We start from the raw sequence: 27,860 nt of genomic DNA, 5'->3' as shown, positions 1-27,860 counted from the left end.
CGACTGACAAATTACAGCTTGCAAAACTTCTAAATTACCTTCTTTTAAAAGTGGGCGGTGCCACGCCCATTGTTCAAAATTTTACTAGTTTTCTATTCTGCGTCATAAATTCAACTCATCTGCCAAATTTCCTCGCTTTATCTGTCTTTGGTAATGAATTATCGCACTTTTTCGGTTTTTCGAAATTTTCTATATCGAAAAAGTGGGCGTGGTTATAGTCCGATATAGGTCATTTTAAATAGCGATCTGAGATGAGTGCTCAGGAACCTACATACCAAATTTCATCAAGATACCTCAAAATTTACTCAAGTTATCGTGTTAACGGCCATGCGGAAGGACAGACGGACGACTGTGTATAAAAACTGGGCGTGGCATCAACCGATTCCGCCCATTTTCACAGAAATCAGTTAGCGTCATAAAATCTATGTCCCTACCAAATTTCAAAAGGATTGGTTAATTTTTGTTCGACTTATGGCGTTAAAAGTATCTTAGACAAATTAAATGAAAAAGGGCGGAGCCACGCCCATTTTGAAATTTTCTTTTATTTTTGTATTTTGTTGCATCACATCATTACTCGAGTTGAATGTTGACATAATTTACTTATATACTGTAAAGATATTAAATTTTTTGTTAAAATTTTACTTTAAAAAATTTTTTTTTTTAAAGTGAGCGTGGTCCTTCTCCGATTTTGCTAATTTTTATTAATCGTACATATAGTAATAGGAGTAACGTCCCTGCCAAATTTCATCATGATATCTTCAACGCTTGACAAATTACAGCTTGCAAAAGTTTTAAATTACCTTCTTTTAAAAGTGGGCGTTGCCACGCCCATTGTCCAAAATTTTACTAATTTTCTATTCTGCGTCATAAATTCAACTCATCTACCAAGTTTCGTCGCTTTATCGGCGATCTGAGATGAGTGCTCAGGAACCTACATACCAAATTTCATCAAGATACCTCAAAATTTACTCAGGTTATCGTGTTAACGGACGGACGGACGGACATGGCTCAATCAAATTTTTTTTCGATCCTGATTATTTTGATATATGGAAGTCTATATCTATCTCGATTCCTTTTTATATGTACAACCAACCGTTATCCAATCAAACTTAATATACTCTGTGAGCTCTGCTCAACTGAGTATAAAAATATACATTTCAGGTTTTTACTACCCACTGTTAAGTCTTAGCTCAGTTACTAGACTAAATAGTGCTATCGACTTCTCGTCATAATTTTTCAATTGTTTGTATGTTTTTGTGAAAGCGTCTATTCTTTTCATGCAGCCAGATAAGTTGCTACCAAATAATCTACTGCATTCTTTGTCTACGGTTTGAAATAATTTAGTACCAGTCACTTTTTTAATAGGAGCAGGCTTGGTATAAATGTTAGTCTTTTTTGGAACGCCTTTTTGTACCTTAGGATAAGGTTTTCCATTGTTACCTGCAATTGAGGCGTATGAAGGAGAGGACTCATCAAAGACACCTGCTCTCGACAAAGGTTTTTTGTTTAGTGTGGCATCAGCTGTATTTCCTAAGCCATTGCGCTCATTCAGGCGTTTAATTAATTCAAGCCTTTTGGGACATTTAGTATAGTTTGCAGGGTGACCTTCGGTTTTACAATTTATGCAACTAACCGGAATGCCTATGTTTTTGACTAGCTGGCCTGTTTCAGGATTAGTACGAACATATTCTTTGATATTATTTTCTTTGGAAGGAATTTTGCATTCACCTGGGCCATGTGACTCAACACATTTAACACAACGGTATGGCATATTACAATTGCTTGCCACATGTGTATATCGTTGACAGTTTCTACACTGTGTTGGCAGCATAGGTTTTAATTTTTCAAAATTTATTTTACAATTAAGTATATATTTTATGTTGTAAAACTCTGATAAATTCGACTTATTGTCGAGCTGAATTAACCAGTTTCCATTTTTATATTTTGCAAGTTTAATAATCTTGATGTCTAAGTTGAGTTCGTTTACATAGTTAAGAATTTCTTCATTATCATATACATAAGACAATGTTTTTATTATAATAGTGTGTGGTTTTTCTTCATTAGGAGTGAATGTGTAGAACTTAATGTCCTCTTGCGTCAAAAGGTTTTTAATTTTGTTATAATCTTCTATAATAAATGTATTTATGCGAGTAAAATTTTTATTGACAATGTTAAATGCAAAGTTTTTGTGGTTTAGTAATATTTTCAATTTGTTAGAGATCTCTTTCTGATTTATATTATAACATATAAGTACAGGTGGATTATTTTTTAACTTGCGTTTTTCCCGAACGGGTTGTGTAATGCTTATCTGCTTTTTGGTTGGGTGAACATCAGCTTGGACTGCTTCTCTTGAGGTACTAGACAGCGAAGGAAAGTTCACTTCATCTACACTGTCTTGTTCTATTTCCACAGTTCCTTGTGATGTGCTATTGTTTTTTTGGTTATTTTGTTGCATATTTGTGTTTTTATTATTGCTTTTTAAGCGGTCATTCTCTTCTTGAAGAGCTGCTTTTTCTGTACTAAGCCGTGCTATTACAGATTTTAGTTCGTTTATTTGGGTAGAGAGTGATTGCAGCAACACTGCCATTGATTGGCTGTTCTCTACTCCGCTTACACTTTCCATGCTGTCAGATTGATCGCCGTGTTGTTGTTTACGTTTCTTTCCATTTGTTAGTTTCACATTATTTTGTGCTTTCGTGTTCTCATTTGCTAGTTCGCATATGTTGCTTTTTATTGTGTTTAGTTCGGTGTCACCTTGAACTTCACTTTTTCTCGAGTTCACTTGCCCAGCAGCATTTTGCACTGCGGGTATTTCATATTTTTTATTATTTATAATTTCGTTTAATTGTTTATCCAGAATTGCAAAAGGATTTTTACTATTATCCTTTTCACTCATTATATATTAGTTTGTAGAGTTTTGTTTTAGGTATAATAGATTTCATTTAGCCCAGAAATATTGCTTTTTTTTTTTATAAACACTGTGATACACTTGTAATTCGCTCTAACGCACGTCTGCTCCCGACAAACGATTGGTTTGAACTCACTTTGCAAATACTCCGAGTGTATTTCTGCCATCAAAATATTCTTAACGAAAATTCCCCTCTTATTTTTCGCAAGTCATTATTATTATCATTATATTTGTTCTTATTCCATTTTGAGCCATATAGATCAATAAGGTAGTATGGCTGCCGTTCGTTTGTGCGTATATTTATGAAAATTGATAGTTTGTTTGATACTGATCTCGTATTTAGTTTTGTCGTATGAAGGTGACATCTGTATATTCACAAAATTAATTGTTGGAATGTATGAAAGTGCGCACCAGTAATTTAGATGATCTTAATTAACACATTGATGCCTCAAATTTTCATCCGATAACCGCGAATCGCTCTGAATATTGAATTCATGAAGTTCGGCTTTCTTGTTTTTCTTTTTCTTAAGTATATTTCACACCTGTAGTAGCTCTTTCGAAAACTGTTTTTAACAACTATTGAAGCTTGCGAAAAATCGATTTTTGAGATATTTAAGAATGATACAACCCATGAAAACTCTTTTTATGTGTACATACAACAACGAACATGAAAATAGTAGTGACAGTTTTTTTTTATTTTTTTTGATTAAAGTCTTTTTTTAATATGCATAGCTTAAAAATCTATGAATTTTGTAACCAAAATTATGCAACCCATTTTCAAAAACGTTCTTGAAAAAATTCGAAACAATTTTACAAAAAATTTAAACGTTTTACATTGAGTTTTCAGCGGCTTTTTAGCCCAATCCATTTTAGTCTAACAAAGTGCAATTTGTTTAATAATTTGGGAAAAATTTAAACAACGTGACATCAGGACGGACAATGCGACAGCTGTTTCGATTATACCTTGTAAATCTCTCCAAAGCCTTTTCTCCCGGGAGTGAGATTTGAACGCGCACTCCTGCGATGGTTGAAATGTTACAAACGCATTCAGCCACGTCATGGCTTAGTTGCTGTAATTTGCTTGGCCAATGGTATTTTAGATTTTATTATATAAGGATAAGAATTAGAAAGAGGCTATGGATAAAATATTTTCAAAAATAAATAAAAATTTTGAGAGAACTACAACTGGTATTTTGTTAAACTAAAATTGATTGCAAATTAAAAAAAAAATGAGGAAACTTTTGATACAAATTTCGTGTTTCTTCGAAAACAGTTTTGAGAGTGCTTTGCATAGTAAAAAAAATATATATATTTAGGGAATTTCATAAAAAGTGTTCACTGTAATTTCTTATCGAATTTTTTGCAGTGCAACCTAATGAAAAATATTAAATACTTAAATATGCAATAAGGGCTTTCTAAAAGTAAGCTTTTTTGGTACTTGTGACAACAACAAGACATTTTCAAGGTTTAGTAAAATATGTAGTCAAAAGTATTTTTGTGAAAGCTGAGCTGAAAAAAATGGTCCATGTGGCAGTGGGCCAGTAAGTGCTCGCGAGTGCGTGTATGTATATGTGCATGTCTCTTTGTTTCTTTATAGTATTTGAGTAGGCGTTACAGAAATTAATATGTAAGCTTCAACAATATATCCTTATCACAATACACACATTCATATATATGTACATATGTACATGCTATATGGAATCAAAAATCGGAAAATGAACACTAAACTATAGAAATTAAGAGCATTAAAACGAGAATGAGAAATAAGGGAATACAAAATGGAATGAATATACATATGTTCGTAAATTTCTATAAGTATATCAATCGCATAATATATATATACATTAAGGTGGCGCTTAACCGTCTACGTCAATTTTGCTGTTTCATAACAAGTCACGTCAGCTACCTCTAGATCTGTTTGTCGAACCCAAAATTGGGGTCGGTCAGAGCAGAGTAGATCAGCTGTCAAAAGCAGATAGAGCAAGCAGGTGTAGCCTAGGGCAAATATCTAATGAATCACTTTTCAGGAAAAAATTTCATAACAACCGATCCGTGGATGATCCTAAAACTAAAGTTGGCTAAAATATTCACCAAATTATGAGAGTACTTACTTGAATAAACTGTTTACATTTAAATTTTTATATTCGATTTAATTTTTTTATGAATTACTTCTATTTCTAATTCAGAAATTACAATTTTCCTTTTGACAACTCACATTCTCTTGTTCACTGTAACAAAAAAGCTGAAGCAGGAATTTGTGATCTAGATTGCTCTAGTTAAATTACGAGTAGACTAATGAAACAAAACGTAGAGCAACTCGGAGCAAGAAAGTTTGTCACTAAACACAATTATTTGAAATATTTCAACCTAGAGTAATCTAGAGCAGGATCCTTATTATGCAAATCGTTTGGATTTGAAAAAGAAACGTATGTGGTTTGACAGCTTTCGCATCGCATTTCCTTTCGAATCGAGTTACAGAATAAGGCCCCAACTCAATAAACGAAACTTCGGTTTCGCGATCACTGACGTCAATTGGTAGCACCAAGGGAGGTCAAGTCTCTCTACAACTACCTCTCACGACTTAGTGGAGGTATCCCATTTCCTCTGCTTCCACACTGAGGTGTCGACTAAAATACAGTGGTTAAAGTTTATATTTTAATGTTGATATTGTGTCCCCATAGCATAATTATTCTTAACATGAACCTCTGTATAACATGTCTTAACTGTTTTCGATCGAGGTCAAAGCTTAAATGTGACATCTCCAATTCAATAATATCGACATTGGGTATTAGAAGAGAACAAATTTTATTTTAAGTTTTTGAGTCCATATGTGCATGCCATATTTTTGACGTTGGTATTAAGGTTTGAAGGGATGAAATTGGAAATAATCGTATAATCGATTAGTTAGGATGGGTGGCCAATATGCATATTTAAGACACCGTATGATATGGGTTGCTTTTGTTGGATTTATAATGCAAATGCTGTCTTTATGCCTGACGGAAAAGCTGTAAGTTGCATTAGCAACTGAATAGCGATCATTTCTGAGATGGTCGGGCTAGTTCCTTAATGGTGCTTTGCTACCGGAACGTACCGGATCTATATCCGGTAAAGGACCAGCAATATCGACAACACTGTCCAAAATTTTCGGGGAGTGTCTTTATTGTTAATGCAACAAAAACATCACTGAATAGCGATATTTTTGGCTTGTTCGAATAAAAACACTGTGATATGAAGAACTTTTTATATATCTCGACCTCCTTGGTAAAAGTTTTACAACTTTGCTTCCTAGTGCAACTGAGTATATAAATTGTTCACAAATCATGAGAGCTGTGACAACCACAACCCATTACATAGGCGGGTACTTTAACTTATACAAAGAGTTAATATTTCATAAATTTTACAAACTCGTATATAAAATCTAGTGCTTCATATAAATTTAAACTGCGCCTTATTTGGTTCAGCCGGGAGGCAAAGCGAATGTAAAAACGGTTATTGTAAATATCAAGTGAACATTCGCTAGTATGAACAAACTCTTTTTGACAATTTAAAAACATGAATAATACATAAGAAAATAGAAAATGTCCTTTAGAAGGTTGTGTCGCTATTTTCTGTTTCATTTAATCCTCCCTTATTATCTTTGCTGCTGGAAACCAAGCAATAAAATTCTGAGTGAATTATATCAGAAAGTTATCTGAAACTCTCTGTTTTCAAGATATGAAATAGTTCAGCTGGTTATGACTGATGAACTAAATCAAAATAATGTGTATTGAAAAAATTTTCCGTCATCCGCTGCTTCTTCGGGCAGAATGAAAACCGACACTGATGATGGCACAACGCCGAAACCGGTTTGTCGCGAAACCAAATTTGACAAGGGATGACGGAAAATCGTTCCAATATACATAATTTATCCACCCTGTAAGAAAACCAACAAAACAAAATGAGTCAATCAAAATAATAACGTCGTAAGCGTTTGTTTTCAACAGTGTGTATGACTTTTTTGTTTTAACTCAAATTATTCACGTCCCAAAGATGTTCAAAAGTTCTCCAAGTAGCCCGGCAGCACAGGGTCGATTCTAAAATCGGTTCCAAAGTCATACGGAAATGACCGCAAAAAAGACTCGAAAAATAGTAGTATCAATTATTCTGAGATTTCCCATAATTGACTTAAAAATGATTACTAATGACCACCAAATGACTCCGGGAAACTTCGAAATGGTACCAAAAATCTTCTCCAAATAAACCCCCAAAGTGATCCCGAAATGATACTCGAACCATCAAGATTTAGCCCCGTAGTGAACCCGAATCAGTCCGTAAAATCATCACGAAATTGCTCCCGAAATGATCCCAGAAGGGGGTACGCAAAATCAACCCCCCCCCCCCCCCCCCCCCCCCCCCCCCAATAAGTCCCGAAGTGATCCCGAAATATAACCAGAGATTACCCGAAACGTCCCGCCAGTGACCTCCAAATCAGTTTCAAATAATCCCGGAATGAACCTGGAAACAGCCTTAAATAATTTCCAAAATCATCACGAACGACAGCAAATTTACCGTGAAGTGATCCCCAAATTAATCTCAGAGACAGGGAATTGCTATAACTTGTTATGCTATGTCTTTGTTCTACGTTTCAAAAAGCATATATTCTCAATTACTGATATATTCACCACGACTTATAAAAAGTGGCGCTCTCATATATATGGGGGCGCTCAAAGTTCTGAATTAAATTCTTTGACATCAGAATCACATTATCTACATGAAATTAGTTAATTTTAAGGTTCTTAACCTATTAACTGTCATTAAGTAACCCTTTACGGTCCAGATTTTTTAGTTTTGGAATTAAATTATTTGAATCCGAATCGCTTAACCTTTATTAAGGTAGTAAATTTGTAGAATCTTTACCCTTTAACGACCTTTTTTTCAACAAATAAACGTGCCTTATTTTGTTCTGAAAACGATTTTTTTGAATAAGTAAGAATAGATGTATCTTCACAAAATTGATGATTGTGCAGCGTCCTAAACCACTAACTGCCCATTAACCCATTAGTAACCTTTTTTAGTTTTTGGTTATGCTAATGCTGCAGCAGACAAAGTTGCTCAAATAAAATAAGACAAGATATTTGTAGATTTCAGGTTATCTATATAAAAGTATTACAAAATCAAATTCAAAAAGGTGCTAGTATTCAAAATTTTGTCTGTCCTTCCACTATGCATGTCCAAAGTACTCATAAATTAAATCTTACGTAACAAGTTTAAGAATAAGCATTAAAAGAAGCAATACTCGCCTTTGTGCTTCCCAAGAGATAAAGTTAATTTACGTAATCATTTGAATAATTCAATGTACTAGGATGCGCCTAAGTAAGATAAAATGGGCGGAAGCGTGTAGTGTCACCGCAGACATGAAGTGGTTTAGAAGTTTAGATTGGCTACGCCACGGTATTAACAAATAGGCAACAGAAAAGAAACCCAATTGCGGATTGGAAACAGGACTCTTCCAACCGCAAAAACAGCTTGAATCCATCGTGGCATTGAGGCTGCTAAATTTGTTAACTCTGCAGGTGTTATACTGTTCCAAGCTTCTATGATGTCTTCTTTGAGGACAGCTGCGCTAGATATATCTAATTTTCCGTGCTAAAATTTCCTGGAAATGCTCAATAATATTAGACTTCGGACTTATTCAGTATATGTGCGGTCCTCATGGACCAGTCAGCTCAACCTCAATAATATTTAAATCTGGGCTTTGAGGTGGCGCATTCAATTGTCTTGGAGTATAGTAAAGCAGCCAATCTTTAACAATATGTGCGGCGTGCTTTGGATCGTTATATTTTTGGAAGATCCAATTTGCAACGAGGTCCACTTTATCAACCGATGGTTTCAAATTATCTTCCAAAGGCTTGTATCTAAAACGATCCATATTGCCCTCAATAAATGTAATGCTACTACGGCATCTGGCGTAACAGCTCCCCAAACCTTAATACTGCTGCCACCATGCTTTACAGTTGATAACAAATTTTTTGGAACGAGTGCAGGGTTTTTCTTCCTCCACTTTTTTTTTCTTTCATCGTTGAACTTTGACCCATGGGTAAATAAACCGTTTTGCCAAAAATCCCGTTTTCCCTGTGTGCTTCTTTGAAGAGATTGAACGCGCGGATGAGATGGCTAGGAAAGGTTCCGACTTAGACTTAAGTGAGGTGAACAGCTCCGTCCGACTGCCCCTGAGTTGTCTCCTAGGGAGAATTGACGAATATGAGAACAGGGCAACGGACTTGCTATGGACCAATAGGGTTGACTGCGAAGTCTCAAGGTCTTTATGGCCATGCTTGGATAGGAAGGACACCAACTTCCTTCTCAAACTGACAAATCTGCGGTGAGGGTACTTACGGGTGTCATCACAGGTCATTGTGCTATCGCAGCAATGCTCCGAAGGTGGTGAATACCAACAAGCTCCCTCTGCAGAAGCTGTCAGAAGCGGCGCTTCAATGAAGAAGGCTCAGACTTCTGGGCTCACGCTTCTTCGACAGCCTGGCAGAGTTTGGGAAGGTGGACGTCTCGCTTCTACTTGGGTTCATCAGGGAAAGCAAGTGGTTCATTGAGGACCGCTAGGGGGTAATCCTAATCAGGTGTCAAGACTTACGTTATAGAATAACGCCGTCCTCTTTGCAAATACTAGAAGTTTTCTAGGATCTAGCTTAACTGCTGTCTCGAGATTTGACAACTCTGCCGCCCCTAATAGCTGGAGCCTTGAACTGGTGAAAGTAGGACATAAATACAGAACGTGCGCAACCGTTTCTTCCTGCATCTCGAACTTCCTACACCTGCTGTTACTGCCGAGGCCTAACTTTACGGTTAGTACAATACTACGTACAAGAATGCAAGCTAGGTAACTGATGCTTTATGTACACCCTTATCAACGTTGATAGTGCGTTTTTCGCATAAAAAAAAAAAAAAAAAAAAAATGTAAGGCGCGATAACCTCCGAAGAGATCTAAGGCCGAGCTTCTCTTCCAATTTGCGTCGTGCTCCTCTTGATTTTCCCTACAAATTGGCCGGACGGGACCTACATGTTTTATGCCGACTCCGAACGGCATCTGCAAAGCAGATGAGTTTTCACTGAGAGCTTTTCATGGCAGAAATACACCCGGAGTGCTTGCCAAACACTGCCGAGGGGCGACCCCGCTTAGAAAAATTTTTTTTTAATTGAAAAATCTTATTTCTAAAATTTTGATGTTGCTTTGCCCGGGAGTTGAACCCAGGGCATACGGTGTGATAGGCGGAGCACGCTACCATCACACCACGGTGGCCGCCATGTTCAAGAACGGTTTTGTTTTAGGTAAAACAAAGGTTGAAACGAAATTGCATGTTAAAATTTTTACGCAATATTTTTGTCTTTTCTAAACAACGAAAGTAGGGGGTGTATGTAGACTTCTGTCCGTCACTGTATATGTATTTTGCACGTTCTCGAGATGAGGCTAATTTTGTTACTCATACGTCGTGTACCCTTTTCTTCAAAATTATATAAAAGCAATTTCAAAGGAGTGTCATAATTGAATCTCAACATTTTTCTTTACGCAATTAAACTCTCTTGAGTACGTTTGCAGGTAATATTTAGGCTGTGTGCCGGATTAAATTCGTATTTTTATATATTCGAGCTTTTACTGGCAAAGCTGAATAAAAGGCGACCCGCCACAGTAAAGCACTTGCATTAATTGAAAAAATAAAAAATAAACGATAAAAAGAGAATAACCCGAAATAAAACTGACAGTATCTAAAACCCTTTAGATAATATATTGATTTCTTCCTTAAACAAATACAATTACGGCAAAGCGCAAACGAAAATTAATAGAGAAGATTTGCATATCAGAAAAGGTTGGCCTAAGACTTTATTTTGATTATATTTGATTGTACCGATTGGTGTAATAACAGTAGATAATCACTAGATATAAACAAAAACAAGTAAGGAAGGCTAAGTCCGGGTGTAACCGAACATTACATACTCAGTTGAGAGCTATGGGGACAAAATAAGGAAAATCACCATGTAGGAAAATGAACCTAGGGTAACCCTGGAATGTGGTTGTATGACATGTGTATCAAATGGAAGGTATTAAAGAGTATTTTAAGAGAGAGTAGGCCATAGTTCTATGGATGGACGCCATTTAGGGATATCGCCATAAAGGTGGACCAGGGCTGACTCTAGAATGTGTTTGTACGATATAGGTATCAAATGAAAGGTGATAATGAGTATTTTAAAAGGGAATGGGCTTTAGTTCTATAGGTGAACGCCTTTTCGAGAAATCCCCATAAAGGTGGACCAGGGGTGACTCTAGAATATGTTTGTACGATATGGGTATCAAATGAAAGCTGTTAATGAGTATTTTGAAAAGGAGTGATCCTTAGTTCCCTAGGTGGACGCCGTTTCGAGATATCGCCATAAAGGTGGACCAGGGGTGTCTCTAGTTGTACGATATGGGAATCAAATGAAAGGTGTTACTGAGCGTTTTAAGAGGGAGTGAGCATTAGGTCTATAGGTGGACGCCTTTTCGAAATGTCGCCATTAGGGTGGCCCAGGGGTGACTCTAGAATGTGTTTGTACGATATGGGTATCAAACGAAAGGTGTTATTGAGCATTTTAAGAGGGAGTGGGCATTAGGTCCATAGGTGGACGCCTTTTCGAGATATCGCCATTAGGGTGGGCCAGGGGTGACTCTGGAATGTGTTTGTACGATATGGGTATCAAATGAAAGGTGGTAATGAGTATTTTAAAAGGGAGTAATCCTTAGTTCTATAGGTGGACGCCTTTTCGAGATATCGCCATAAAGGTGGACCAAGGGTGACTCTAGAATGTTTTTACGATATGAGTATCAAACGAAAGGTGTTACTGAGCATTTTAAGAGGGAGTGGGCACTAGGTCTATAGGTGGACGCCTTTTCGAGATATCGCCATTAGGGTGGGCCAGGGGTGACTCTAGAATGTTTGTACGATATGGGTATCAAACGAAAGGTGTTACTGAGCATTTTAAGAGAAAGTGGGCATTAGGTCTATAGGTGGGCGCCTTTTCGAGATATCGTCATTAGGGTGGGCCAGGGGTGACTCTGGAATGTGTTTGTACGATATGGGTATCAAATGAAAGGTGGTAATGATTATTTTAAAAGGGAGTAATCCTCAGTTCTATAGGTGGACGCCTTTTCGAGATATCGCCATAAAGGTTGACCAAGGGTGACTCTAGAATGTTTGTACGATATGGGTATCAAACGAAAGGTGTTACTGAGCATTTTAAGAGGGAGTGGGCATTAGGTCTATAGGTGGACGCCTTTTCGAGATATCGCCATTAGGGTGGGCCAGGGGTGACTCTAGAATGTTTGTACGATATGGGTATCAAACGAAAGGTGTTACTGAGCATTTTAAGAGGGAGTGGGCATTAGGTCTATAGGTGGACGCCTTTTCGAGATATCGCTATTAGGGTGGGCCAGGGGTGACTCTAGAATGTTTGTACGATATGGGTATCAAAGGAAAGGTGTTACTGAGCATTTTAAGAGGGAGTGAACATTAAGTCTATAGGTGGACGCCTTTTCGAGATATCGCCATTAGGGTGGGCCAGGGGTGACTCTAGAATGTTTTTACGATATGGGTATCAAACGAAAGGTGTTACTGAGCATTTTAAGAGGGAGTGGGCATTAGGTCTACAGGTGCACGCCTTTTCGAGATATCGCCATTAGGGTGGACCAGGGTTGACTCTAGAATGTGTTTGTACGATATGGATATCAAATTAAAGGTATTGATGAGGGTTTTAAAAGCGAGTGGCCCTTAGATGTATATGTGAAGGCGTTCTCGCGATATCGACCAAATGTGGATCAGGTGATCCAGAAAATCATCTGTCTGGTAATGCTAATTTATTTATATATTCAATAACACTAACAGTATTCCTGCCATGATTCCAAAGGCTGTTGATTTCGCCTTGTAGAACTTTTTTCATTTTCTTCTACTTAATATGGTAGGTGTCACACCCATTTTACAAAGTTTTTTCCAAAGTTATATTTTGCGTCAATAAACCAATCCAGTTACCATGTTTCATCCCTTTTTTCGTATTTGGTATAGAATTATGGCATTTTTTTAATTTTTCTTAATTTTCGATATCGATAAAGTGGGCGTGGTTATGGTCGGATTTCGGCCATTTTTTATACCAAGATAAGTACGTGGGCTAAGTTTAGTAAAGATATATCGGTTTTTGCTCAAGTTATTGTGTTAACGGCCGAGCGGAAGGACAGACGGTGGACTGTGTATAAAAACTGGGCGTGGCTTTCACCGATTTCGCCCATTTTCACAGAGAACAGTTAACGTCATAGAATCTATGCTCCTACCAAATTTCAAAAGGATTGGTAAATTTTTGTTCGACTTATGGCATTAAAAGTATTCTAGACACACTAAATGAAAATGGGCGGAGCCACGCCCATTTTGAAATTTTCTTTTATTTTCATATCATTACTGGAGTTGAATTTTGACTTAATTTACTTATATACAGTAAAGATATTAAATTTTTTGTTAAAATTTGAATTTAAAAAAATTTTTTTTTAAAAAGTGGGCGTGTTCTTCACCCAATTTTGCTAATTTTTATTTAGCACATATATAGTAATAGTAGTAACGTTCCTGCCAAATTTCATCATGATATCTTCAACGACTGCCAAATTACAGCTTGCAAAACTTTTAAATTACCTTCTTGTAAAAGTGGGCGGTGCCACGCCCATTGTCCAAAATCTTACTAATTTTCTATTCTGCGTCATAACGTCAACCCATTTACCAAGTTTCATCGCTTTAACCGCCTTTGGCAATGAATTATCGCATTTTTTCGGTTTTTCGAAATTTTCGATATCGAAAAAGTGGGCGTGGTTATAGTCCGATATCGTTCATTTTAAATAGCGATCTGAGATGAGTGCTCAGGAACCTACGTACCAAATTTCATCAAGATACCTCAAAATTTACTCAAGTTATTGTGTTAACGGACGGACGGACGGACATGGCTCAATCAAATTTTTTCTGGATCCTGATTATTTTGATATATGGAAGTCTATATCTATCTCGATTCCTTTATATATGTACAACCAACCGTTATCCAATCAAACTTAATATACTCTGTGAGCTCTGCTCAACTGAGTATAACAAATAAGGGTGTTTAAGTTCGGGTGTTCGGGAGACAAATGTTCGAGTTGAATGTAGATATAATTTAATTATATACTGTAAAGATATTCAATTTTTTGTTAAAATTTGACTTAAAAAAATTTTTTTTTGTTAAGTGGGCGTGTTCGTCATCCGATTATACTAATTTTTATTAAGAACACATATAGTAATAGGAGTAACGTTTCTGCCAAATTTCATCATGATATCTTTAACGACTGCCAAATTACAGGTTGCAAAACTTTTAAATTACCTTCCTTTAAAAGTGGGCGGTGCCACGCCCATTGTCCAAAATTTTACCAATTTTCTATTCTGCGTCATAAGGTCAACCCTCCTACTTTTTCGGTCTTTCGAAATTTTCGATATCGAAAAATTGGGCGTGGTTATAGTCCGATTTCATTAATTTTAAATAGCGATCTGAGATGAGCGCCCAGGAATATGATAATGGTATGTAAGATTTCAATAAGATACCTCAAAATTTACTCAAGTTATCGTGCTTACGGACAGACGGACGGACGGACGGACATGGCTAAATTAATTTCTTTTTTCACCCAGATCATTTTGATATATAGAAGTCTATATCTATCTCGATTAGTTTATGCATTGGCCATCCGTCCGTCTGTCTGTGCGCACGATGACTTGAGTAAAGAGCGAAATCCAACGATAACCACGCCCACTTTTTTATATTTAACATTTTGGAAAACACAGAAAACCTGAATATTTGGTAAATAATAAACCTAGGATGTTAAAGTTTGATCTAGGCTTTTTTACCAGAAATATTTCTTGTTATAAGCCTAATACGTATATCGAATTTTGTTACGAGGATTTAGTTTTTCTGGATCTAGAATTGTTGTGCAATGCTTGATCGAAATAGGGGCGTGGCAACGCCCATTTAAAAAAAATGTTTTCCAAATTCCTCTTACAATAAAACTTGGTAATTGAAATATCATTAAACATCTTTTATATTAAAGTGGGCGTTGTCCTTAACTGATCCCGCCCATCTTTACTAGAAATATTTCCCGCTATAAGGGAAATATGTGAACCCAATCTTTTTACGATTCGGTAATTTTTCTTCGAGTTATGGCTCCCGAAACATAGAAAACTGCTTAGTCATAAAAGGGGCCCACGCCCATTTTAAAAAATTTAAATTTTTCCTTTTTATTGTTATAAATTCACTCGTTAAAACATCATTGATATAAAGCTCTTTTTTGCAAAGATATAGCATATTTTATTCGTCCACGACAAAATGGGCATGGTCTTTAACCGACTTCATTAACTTTCTTCAAAGCATTCCTTATAGTAAAGGCAACCTCTCTGTCAAGTTTTGTTATGATAAGTTTAACGGTTTTTGATTTATGATTAATAATATTTGTAAAATTGATTTTATCACAAGTGGGCGGTGCCACGCCCATTTTCAAAAAAATTTCCAAATTTGTATCAAGTAGAAGACAGAAAAATCAAGAAAGTGAAAGGGGTAAAATACTCAGTAGAGATAGGGATTGAACATCGAAAATTGATTTCATTTATTTTCGGACAGAAAAATCTACCGCGTACATTGTAGTTGTCGTTGTTGTAGCACCACTTCGTGAAAGTTTAGGGGGTTTATCGGTGCTGATGGTCCTGTTCTGGATATAGATGTGGTAGGTTCTGGTAACAAGTACCAACACCAAGGTACTAGCCCGACTATCTCGGGAACGATTTCATATGAGCGGCGGCTGCACGTGGTAGCGTGCTTCACTTACCACAGCGAAGAGCCAGGGTTAAATTTTTGGGCTGAAGCAACATCAAAAATTTAAAAACAAGTTTTTTCAATAAGGAAACGGCCTTTTAAGCAGGGGTTGGCCCTTGGCAGCGATTTGGCAAACAGTCCGTATGTATTTCTGCAATAAAAAGCCCCTCACTGAAAACTCATCTGCCTTGCAGATGCCGTTCAGTACCGGCGTAAAATATGCAGGTGCCGTGTCGCGAATTTGTAAGTAAAATTAAAAGGAGCCCGACGCAAATTGGAATATAAGCTTAATCTCTTCGGAGGTGTATCGCGGTTTTTTTTTCATTGAACCTTCAAAAACTTTCTGACCGATTGATGAAACTCAGAAATATGTCCTTGTAATAATTGTCGTATGTAAATTTAGTAATTTTTCTCAAATAGGAATTATAATTTCGATATGTTAGTAAAAACTCTTAGTAGTAGTTACGTCGACATGACTATGGCTGACTCGTGAAAATCGAAAGGCCTTTTAATGCGCGTGTCTCGAACGCCGTATGAAGACGATTTTATATTGTCCTTTGAAAGCAAGAAATTTAAATTCGTGAAATATAGAGAACGTTTTCTTTTCCTTTGCAAAAATTCATGTATTACGATGTGATTAATATTTGTTCTAACTCTCTAACTAAAACAAGTAAGGAAGGCTAAGTTCGGGTGTAACCGAACATTACATACTCAGATGAGAGCTTTGGAGACAAAATAAGGGAAAATCACCATGTAGGAAAATGAACCTAGGGTAACCCTGGAATGTGTTTGTATGACATGTGTATTAAATGGAAGGTATTAGAGAGTATTTTAAGAGGGAGTAGGCCACAGCTCTATGGGTGGACGCCATTTAGGGATATCGCCATAAAGGTGGACCAAGGCTGACTCTAGAATTTGTTTGTACGATATGGGTATCAAATGAAAGGTTTTGATGAGTATTTTAAAAGGGAGTGGCCCTTAGTTGTATATGTGAAGGCGTTTTCGAGATATTGACCAAAATTTGGGCCAGGGTATCCAGAACATCATCGGTCTGGTACCGCTAATTTATTTATATATGTAATACCACGAACAGTATTCCTGCCAAGACCCCAATGGCTTTTTATTTCGCCCTGCAGAACTTTTTCATTTTCTTCCACTTAATATGGTAGGTGTCACACCCATTTTGCAAAGTTTTTTTCTAAAGTTATATTTTGCGTCAATAAACCAATCCAATCACCATTGTTCATCCCTTATTTCGTATTTGGTATAGAACTATGGCATTTTTTTCATATTTCGTAACTTCCGGTATCAAAAAAGTGGGCGTGGTCATGTCGGATTTCGGCCATTTCTTACACCAATAAAAAGTGAGTTCAGATAAGTACGTGAACGGAGTTTAGTAAAGATATATCGATTTTTGCTCAAGTTATCGTGTTAATGGCCGAGCGGAAGGACAGACGGTCGACTGTGTAATAAAACTGGGCGTGGCTTCAACCGATTTCGCCCTTTTTCACAGAAAACAGTTATCGTCCTATAATCTAAGCCCCTATAAAATTTCACAAGGATTGGTAAACTTTTGTTCGACTTATGGCATTAAAAGTATCCTAGACAAATTAAATGAAAAAGGGCGGAGCCACACCCAATTTGCAATTTTCTTTTATTTTTGTATTTTATTGCACTATATCATTACTGGAGTCGAATGTTGACATAATTACTTATATACTGTAAAGATATTACATTTTTTGTTAAAATTTGACTTAAACAAATTTTTTTTTTAAGTGGGCGTGGTCGTTCTCCGATTTTGCTAATCTTTATTAAGCATACATAATAGGTGTAACGTTCCTGCCAAATTTCATCATATATCTTCAACGACTGCCAAAATACAGCTTGCAAAACTTTTTAAATACCTTCTTTTAAAAGTGGGCGGTGCCACGCCCAATGTCCAAAATTTTACTAATTTTCTATTCTGGGTCATAAGTTCAACTCATCTACCAAGTTTCATCGCTTTATCCGTCTTTGGTAATGAATTATCGCATTTTTTCGGTTTTTCGAAATTTTCGATATCGAAAAAGTGGGCGTGGTTATAGATTGATATCGTTCATTTTAAATAGCGATCTGAGATGAGTGCCCAGGAACCTACATACCAAATTTCATCAAGATACCTCAAAATTTACTCAAGTTATCGTGTTAACGGACAGACGGACGGACGGACATGGCTCAATCAAAATTTTTTCCGATACTGATGATTTTGATATATGGAAGTCTATATCAATCTCGATTCCTTTATATATGTACAACCAACCGTTATCCAATCAAAGTTAATATACTCTATGAGCTCTGCTCAACTGAGTATAAAAAAATTGTTTGCCATCTTTGCTATTTTTTTAAGCAAAATGGAAAATACTAAAAGTACATATTTGCATTGAATAAAACAGTAAATGACGGGCATATACAAACATACATAAATGTCCATGCCTCAAGACCAAGTTCAATAAAATTCATGGTCTATCAAACATTTATTGATTCTCTAATGAAAAACGGAATACGAAAAATGAAAAAGCAAACAGTAAAAATATCAACCTAAAGCACTGAAAAGGGCATTTTCCAATACGTAAATGTCAGCAATATTTTTATAAAAAAAACTATCAAAATGCGCTAAAAATATAGATATGTAGTAGAATAAAGAGAGCGAAAAACTGTTAAATTGTTTTCGTCATTTCTGAATTAGTTGATGCCTTTTTCAAGTCTTTTTCTCTGTGCCTTTTGAAAGGTTGATCGTAAAACGAAACAATAAAGGAAAATAATGCACGGATTTATTCATGCACAAATTTGAAAAATCTATGCTTAAAGTGAATTTAATTTTGGGATTGTAAGCAACTACAGTTTTTACCGATTGTATTCGATTGCGATGAGGCAGCCGCGTTGATATTGTGGCGAATGTTAACATCACTATGCTGTTAGTAAATAATCACAACAACAAAATCGGCAAGCAGCCACAATAATGTAAAAGGCAACGAAGAATATTCCACAAACATAAATAGCAGCTAGAAGTGTAGAGATATCTCACACACAGACACATCAAGTCATCAGCAGAAGTAGTTACTCACACATACACACGCATATGGCTAGAAGAAAGGCATAAACTACAAAAAGCATGAGGTGCAACTGTTCTAGAACACATGATCGTGAAACGACTATACCTTAGGAGAATTGGCGAACGAGATAACCGGGAGTGCATATAAAAGCAGCGCAAGCTAAGGAATCAGTAATCAGTTTGATTTAAATACGCTTTTAATTGTGAAGTGAAGTTTAATTCTAAAGTACTACTCCCATTTTGCAACACGGAATATTGGAGTTATTTATTCGACAGCCCAGCGATTAGAACGTTAGCAGAAGGTGTATTATCGTCAGGAATTTCCCCACATTCGTTACAATATATATCAATTTAAAATAATTACAACTTGAGTACGTATTTAAGATGTTTGTCATACTTAGAAGGTAACATCTGTTGTGTGCGGGCTTGGGCACAACCACATGCAGGGCCGGCTAAATGCACAAAGTCTGCGGGGGTAATTTGGATCGGCCATAAAAGTGATAGGCATGAGGGATTATATTATTCTACAAATAAAGTATAATCAGTAATAAATCGGCAACTAATAATGTAATGAAGTTTTAATTGTAATTTTTACCGATTATTTGACAATTTTTCACCAATTCCAGGGTGGGTACATTCCCACGCCTTTCGCCGGCTCTGACCACATGAAACCTAAAAATGTAAACCACACAGAAGTCTTGGATAATGAAATGAAATATTTTATGACTACCGTTGGATGTCATTGTCCTACTTCGTCGTCAAAGTTTCTCGGGTTCGATTTGAAAAACTGTTCTTGTTTTCACAAATTGAGACAAATTTTTCGATTTAAAATCTACTGTGCATGTTAATTGAAGGTATTTCACAATTCATCCCTTTTCAAATTTGGATTGCGGACAAACTGGTATAAGCTTAGTGTCAGGTTAAGTGGTACGCTGCATAGGTGACTACAGATCACTTCACCTACAAATTGTAAGTGCGGGTATTTGTTGTTGTTGTTGATAGAGACACCCGTAGGTTTTGCGGAGCGTTATCGATGTTAATGGATAGCCTGACCGTCTCGGCAACGATTACTATTACATTAAACCTTCTAGGCCACAACGTCAGCTGCCAAATTACAGCTCGCAAAACTTTTAAATTATAAAAATAAAATAAATAAAAAAAATTACCTTCTTTTAAAAGTGGGCAGTGCCACGCCCATTGCCCAAGATTTTACTAATTTTCTATTCTGCGTCATAAGGTCAACCCACCTACCAAGCTTCATCGCTTTATCCGTCTTTGGTAATGAATTATCCCACTTTTTCGTTTATTCGAAATTTTCGATATCGAAAAAGTGGGCGTGGTTATGGTCCGATTTCATTCATTTTTAATAACGATCTGACATAAGTGCCCATGAACTTACTTACCAAATTTCATTAAGATACGTCAAAATTTAGTCAAGTTATCGTGTTTACGAACAGACGGACGGACGGATTGACATGGCTAAATGAATTTATTTTTTCGCCCAGATCATTTTGATATATAGAAGTCTATATCTATCTTCATTAGTTTATGCCGTTACGGGGAACCGTTGTGCGAACAAAATTATTATACTCTGCTCAGCTGAGTATAAAATAGAGGAGGAAGGTAAAGATGAGTATCTATACCGAAGTTATTGACAAGTTTTGGCGTGATATCGCTTTGTTATTCAAAAATTACAGGCTTGTTAGAGAAAAGTTCCCGATTCGTTATAGGCGAGTAACTCATTCATTGTAGAGAAACTGCCTTCGAATAGGTGTTCTGCAGATCTTCTTCGTTCGATAAGGCTTCTTTCGTTGAAGGAAATTTTGCAAGCATTGAATACTCTAATAGGAGCTCAAAATTTGAACACTAGCTGCTAAGGAAGTAATTGCACGTTATAATGCTCCTAAAAGTATACTATAAATTGTACTCATTTGTGTAATGTATGATATACCCCATTGCATGGGCTATATATAATTTGTTTGATCTTGCTATATATGTATATAGAAGAAAGTGTGATATTTTTTTTGTTTCGAACAAATAAAAATGCTCTTAACACATCGCCTCATATAGAACGTTATCAAATGTTCGATATTCATACGTATAAAAAAGTATTCATTCAAATCATTAGCCGACTGCGAAAAATATAAATATTTATTTAAAACTAAGTACATAAGTATATGTAGATAATAATTACCTAAAAGATTATTACCCTCCAAAGCCCGCCCAAGCGACACGAGGGGTGCATCCGTATGGCGCACTGATTTTGTTTTTGCGGAGTTGTTGACAGCATGCACAAGGGCTGGGTGCTCCGTATAATGATTACTGCAGGAGCTGACATGACGAAGAGGAGATAGAAACAGTCAACCATTTTCTGTGCGACTGTCCTGCGCTTTGGCGCAAGAGGAAGAAATCTCTGGGATCTCCCTTCTTTGACGATCTTTGTGATCTGGCTATGTTGGAATCTAAGAAATTCCTGACATTTGCTTAATCGACCTGTTGGTTTGTGTAGGGGAGAGATCCACGTGGTATCACAATGGACCATTTTGAGCCTAAGTGCACTGGTGCTCGCACCGGTGGCCACTCTAACCTAACCATTATAACAGTTGGAAATTATACATATACTACACTGTTAAATAAGTGAAAATTTTTGGTACATAAAGATTTTTTTATTATTATTTTTTTTATGTATACTTCCATAAAAACCTACTTATTTGGTTATTGTTGTATTAACGCAAAATGTCTTTTAAATATTCCAATTTTATTAATATTATTTTTAATTTTTGTTGACAGATATCGCTATCGCAACAAACTGACAAAGATTTTGGAACTCGATCCTCACACCTGCTCTCTAATAGCACAAAGCGACCAGACAGTATGGAGGAGCATATCTCTAAAGCACTTCGTACAGCCGCTCAGGAAAAATTTGGTTACAGGCGAGCACGGAAAAACAACTGGACAAATTAAGGCCAATGCATCAGTTTTTTGGCAGCGTTTGGTCGAACGAGTGCATTCCCTATGATTGGAGTCTAAGTGTCCTTTGTCAAGTCCACAAGAAGGGGAATGCTGCAAACTGCGCCAACTATGAAATCATGCAATCACTGCCGTATGCTGACCATATTGTAAGCGGGCCAAACGCCCGCGTTGTTATACCGATGAGGACACTCCCCGAAGGCCTTGTGGAGTGTTATCGATGTTAATGGTCCTTAACACACGCGTTATAAGTTCGGCTTTACTTAAAACTGTAAAAAAGAAGCGGAAACGAAGTACATTAATTAATTTAATTTATCTAATTTGAATTGAATATACAAAAGATACCGAATTCAACAGTAAAAAAATATGTTTGTTAATACTGAAAAGTTTTTTATTTTTGTATTTTCTTAAAAAATAAAAAAAATGAGAAGGATGTGCCGCTGATTTTGATAATTCTCACAAAGTCGATGGGAGCCAGTTTCAAAATTTCATCTCATTCTATTTTGAATCAAAATAATGGTTTCGGCTTAGTTTTTGAAGCAGCTTCGAAAGGTTATGTTTCGGCTTAATTAATTTTTACCCTTACTTTCGAAAGTCGTGAAAAACCGAATAAGTTTCATTCATAACCGGTTTTACGGAAGCCTGGACAGCTTGGCGCTTTCGAACGTCAAGTGTGGTCTGTGAAAATTTAAGAAAACTTGCCCACTGTAATGGGAACTCAGAAATTAAATACAAGCTGCAGCGGAAGCAACAGCCCTAGCTCCTAAATGTATGCTACAAATTTACTAATTAGTGAACCTCATGTGGATTTGGTTCATAAGTCACTCACTTCACGTTGGAAATTTGTCTAGTGTAATAGGAGCTCAGAAATTTAACACAAGCGGCAACGGAAACAACAGAATTCTAAATGCGCCTAAATATATACTACAATTTGATTGTTTTGTGTAGCACATTATATATCCTATTGCATGGGCTCAATATAATTTGTTTGACCTTACTATGGAAGAAAATGTGATATCTTTTTTTTTTGTTTGTTTGTGTAAATATACTATCGTTGGTCTAAAGTGAGCTTTCTAAGTATTCCTACTCCCTTCTTGCGCGTTATTTTTGAATTGATTCTCACAATCCCTGGCTGCTGTAATCAATACTTCAAATCTGGAAATAAGTACGCATGTTTGTGTTCTTTTATATTTCAAGAGCTCATGGTTGTCAAGAGATATGGGCTCAGCTTCTTCTTACGTTTGTAATATTCCAAGATTTATCCTATTGACAGTAATTCCAAAAGGACGTGACTTTGATCTAATTTTTAGTTGAGCTTCTCATGGCGGCAATCAAAGCTATGATGAAAATAGCACATTCGGACTAAAATCGTGTCCACACGGCTCCTAATTGAGCCTCGAAATTATCAGAAGCTCAGAAGTTGAAAGAAATCTGCATCGAAGGCATGATGCCCAATTAAGCTACTTAAAACACACATTAAAAAAATTTATCGTGATTAATACTACTTAAATATTGCGCATTTGAATAGGTGCTCAGAATATAAAGACCAATGATGAATGAACTACATAATTCATGTATTGCTCCCAAATATATGCTACAAAATCTTGTTGTCCTATTCCAGGTATTTTCTCCGAACCATTTAACAATGTGTGCGTTGGAACATTTTGGGCAATATATAAATCATTTGTTTCCATTGCCGTTCATCTCTAAATTCTGAACACCTATTCACACATTGTGAAATATAACTACCTACCCGTAAATGAAAGCGAAACAATGAACTTATGAAAAAAATAAAAAGTGACGACCTTAACACTTTAAACTCCCCGTTTGAATTAGCTCTCAGAATATAAAGATCGACGACAATGTAAATAAAGGATTATGTGTCACTGTCTAAAATAAGGCATTCTTCCCTACAGTTATACTGTGTACACGAAAATTTAATATAATATACTCTATAGCAGGTTCTGAAAAAATAAAAATTTTCGAACTGTGATTTCTAACTTTTTTTATTGAAAGAGAGTTTAAAAATCTAATTTGTTTCAATATCATTTACTCTAAAATCTTTTCTTTATAAGTTTTTAGGGAAACTAAATGTACATATTTATTTTTCTAATCACACTCTACGCCGGCAATTTAGCAAACACTGCATACTTTAATAGGAGCTCAGAAATTAAACACAAGCGGCCGCGGAAACAAGTGCATTATAAAATACTCCTAAATGTTAACAACGTACAGTGGAAGCAATTCAGCAGCAGCTGAATATAATTTGTTGTTGCTTTGATGGAATTTGATTTTTGTATTTATATGTGTATTTCTGTAAATATGCTGTACCTTTTTCGTGCCATAATTCATTCTTTGTTATACATTGCCTTTATTTTTTTTTGTCCCTAACATTCTATTCGATTTCAATAAATTGCAAATTAATTTGGAAGATTAATTAATCAAAACTGGTAAGTTTGCAGAAACCTGGCCGTCAGAGTAGCAAACTGATTGATGCAGCCTGGTCTTCCAGGTAATTAAGGAGACATGTCAATATACATTAGGAATAAGTTCGGAATGAAAATAATCTAAAAGAAAATGAAAATACCATTCGCCTTATCCATGCACGGTCGGTAAATTCTTAAGCCGAGTTATGTCCTGTCCAATTATACCCAATTCCTGCATGCTTCAGAAGAAAGTATTCCTTCCAAGGTCTCTCGCGTCGCCCAATTTCCATATGAATATTTTTACGGGTTCATCTCTTACTTATCTAGAATCAACCCCGACATACGCAACGCATTTCATTTATGTTCAGACACGTATTCCGAAAAATTTGTGGCGAATGTTCACCTTAATGGCCAAAAGAGTCCAGTGCTTCTTGACGTAGATTCAAGGCTACAAAAATCATATAAAAAGTAGGAAGAACATGCTAAATCGGGTGATCTGAATACCAGTGCAAATCATCTGAAACGCACCGGTATTCCATATTCTTAAAGAGCAAATTTATTAATGGCTTCTCACTTTGTATTCTGCATCTTTTAATTCACGAAAAACGTTATTCCTATAGAATCAGAAATGCCTGTTGTCTGACTGTCATGTCAGTCAGTCATAGTCATCATCTCAATGAATTACGACGCAGCTTTTAGTTAAATATTGTAAACTTTAACAGGTTCTCAGGTACAAACAACAAGCGACACCGGAAACAATGTCTTGTAGTTTGAACCTAAAAGTATCTAATTTTTGCAAAATGTTGATTTTTAATTTACCGTGTGTACAATGGGCCTTAAGCATACATTTAAAGCATTTTCTCAGACTCGAGTTTTGAATGAAAGGTGGGTGTTTATGTGATGGTAGAATTTAAGGTGGATCGAGCTATCCTTGAAAACGGGGTATTGTTGTACAACGCGAAAACTTTTTCCATTGTAATGCTAAAAAATTTCAACTAACTGCGTACTAGTGTTGCATCAGGTTTATCGTGTGCACACGAGCCTCTACCTCGGTCCCATACCCAATAGAAATGTGGTAATAGAAATTTTTTTTCAATTAGTATTTTTTTTTATTTTTACTGAGGTAAATATATTTTTTTTATTGACGATACCTAAAATCACAGATAGACAAACAAGTTTTGTAAGAAGTTTGCGTAATGTTACGTAATACGCTGTTTTGTGGAAAATGGTCCTTCGTAGAAATATTGGGGTATTTTTGGGCACCTAGTTCCGAATATTTGGCAGTTCTCTGGACTAATAAATTATGCTTAGAATAAAGTGCGACTTTGCTGTGCCGAAAAGGTAGATCAACTGATTTAAACAACATCTAAAGTTAAACTGTAGCCATAAACAAAGAAGATCGGTCGTGTTGGCACCTACAGAAATTGTGGTTGACCTATATGAAATATCGGACAAAGTACCAACAATTTTATCAGAGCACGGCGCCCGAAGCGAGATGAAAAAAGCGGTCGCTAATCAAACACTCACTGAACAAACTACGCTCCAATTAAAACTAAAGTAGAGGAGGGCATAATTACCCTTTTTTTAATTTTCAAATTAATCAGATGGCTATAAATTATTGAGACCTTTTCGGAGACCGAGTGAAATATCACCCTAACTCCATTCCAAGTTTAAGACACCCTTTGCTTATACCGAGAAGGATGCTGTGCGTTCTCAGAATTTACAAGACGTGGGATTCATGCCCTGCCTGTACAAGTTTGAAAAAAAAAAAATGCCCTTAAACTATTTCAAGGTGATAATATTGGTCAGCCTTATCAGCTTAACTTCATTATATGAATCGTGGTGGTAGAAGTTTGTTTGGTTCGTCGTTACTCTAACCATAAAATTAAGCAGCCCCCTTTCTTCTTGGAATTAAAAACCAGAGTCTTGCAGAATCGAAATGCAATCTCGTTGTGATAGCCAGAGATAATTAATTAATTAAGGCGATTCTTTAAATGCAGATTCAAAAAAGCTACAGACCAAAAATTTTCTCCATCACTTATCCAGAGTATCATCTAAAATCTAAAAAATTATGTCCCATTTTATATGTATACACGAACGAGCCTGTCTTGCGTGTTTGTGTTGTAGGGTTTTTAAAAAATTCGACAATTCAGCAAACATTGCCTAATCTACTAGGAGCACAGAAATAAAATGCAAGCGGCAGCGGAAACAATTGCATTACGAAATGCTCCTAAAAGCATGCTAAAAATTTACTCGTTTCTGTAACGCATGATATACCCTATTGCAGGGGCTGAATATATTTTCTTTGGTCTTGCGTGAATTTTTTTCTCCTGTCTGCGTAAATATACTGCCGTTTGGCTGTATTGACCCTTCTAAAGTTCCTATTCCCTCCTGCGTTAAGAACAAGGTTTATTGTACGATTGCGCACAGCTTCTTCTTCTATTCCTTTGCTGGGTTTTATCTTTCATTCCCTTCTAATCATAACCGGTTTTCGTGTAAGCAGCTGTGTAGCTGATTTTTGGTCCACACGGCATCTCGGAATAATTTTTCGAGTCTAGGAGCCACTCATTTTATTTATTTTAACAGGAATATAATATACAGGTTCTTAAAAAACATATATTTCAGAATTGTAATTTCTATATTTCTTTCAGTCCTAATCAATCGGTTTTACTTTTTTTCCCAATCTGCCCCGGAAATTCAGCAAACACTGCACACTTTAATAGGCGCTCAGAAATTAAACACAAGCGGCAGCTGGGGCAATCGCACTACAAAATGCTCCTAAGCGTATGATACATATTAGCAACGTACAGCGGGAACAATCCCGTTACGTGCAATATATACATACATATATACCCTACTGCAGCAGCAGAATATAATTTGATCTCTCTTTGATAGATTTGGATTTTTTCATATCAATGCATTTATTTTTTATTTTTTTTTTTGTCTCTAACTTTCTACTAGTTTCGATAAATTGCGGATAAAAATAAGAAAGTTAACCAATTAAACTGGTAAGTTTCCAGAAACGTGGGCTTCAAAACAGGCAAACGATTTATGCATCGTTACCTCTCAGGTGAATAAGACACGCCTGTGCTCACTATGCAGAAGTTCGGCATTCAAGAACTCGTCTATTCTAAAATATAATGAAACGACCCTCAGCCTTATTCATGCACAGTCGGTAAATTCTTATGGCGAGATATGCCCGGTAAGCCCTCTGCTTAGAGTTCACTATTCAATCCTAATATGAGAGGAAAGAGTACCCCCATGGACTCGCGCGTACCAGGCCAAACTTAGATCTGAATATATATGCTATAGGTTACATTCGCACTTATCCGTAATCAACCCCGTCGTACGCATATTTTATTTATGTTCAGACGCGAAAACTTTTTCATAGTAATGTGTAATGCTAAACAATTTCAAGTAACTGCGTAGTCGTGTTGCATCAGGTTCACGTGTGCACACGAGCCACCACCTCGGTCCCATACCCAACAGAAATGTGGTAATTGAAAGTTCTTTTAAATTGGTATTTTTTACATTTTGACTGAGGTTGATGGAACCTAAAATAACATATAATCAAACT

General features: G+C 36.3%; 1 protein-coding gene and 1 long non-coding RNA gene across 7 annotated transcripts in view; one reads left to right on the top strand and one right to left on the bottom strand.

The window, feature by feature from the left end:
- LOC137250823 (uncharacterized) overlaps window positions 1-22,168 on the top strand; it is a 226,465-nt gene extending 204,297 nt beyond the window's left edge. The window contains exon 3 of the long non-coding RNA XR_010953085.1: window positions 21,678-22,168. This is a non-coding gene — a long non-coding RNA (uncharacterized lncRNA). The remainder of the gene's footprint in view (window positions 1-21,677) is intronic.
- LOC137250822 (uncharacterized) overlaps window positions 1-27,860 on the bottom strand; it is a 345,007-nt gene that overhangs the window by 168,256 nt on the left and 148,891 nt on the right. The gene's annotated exons all lie outside the window — the stretch shown is intronic.

The sequence above is a fragment of the Eurosta solidaginis genome, chromosome 4, assembly GCF_040869045.1.
Source record: "Eurosta solidaginis isolate ZX-2024a chromosome 4, ASM4086904v1, whole genome shotgun sequence".
In the NCBI taxonomy this organism is placed as follows: Eukaryota; Metazoa; Arthropoda; class Insecta; order Diptera; family Tephritidae; genus Eurosta; species Eurosta solidaginis.
The sequence above is the reverse complement of the archived record's forward strand: the minus strand, read 5'-3'. Positions and strand labels throughout refer to the sequence as shown.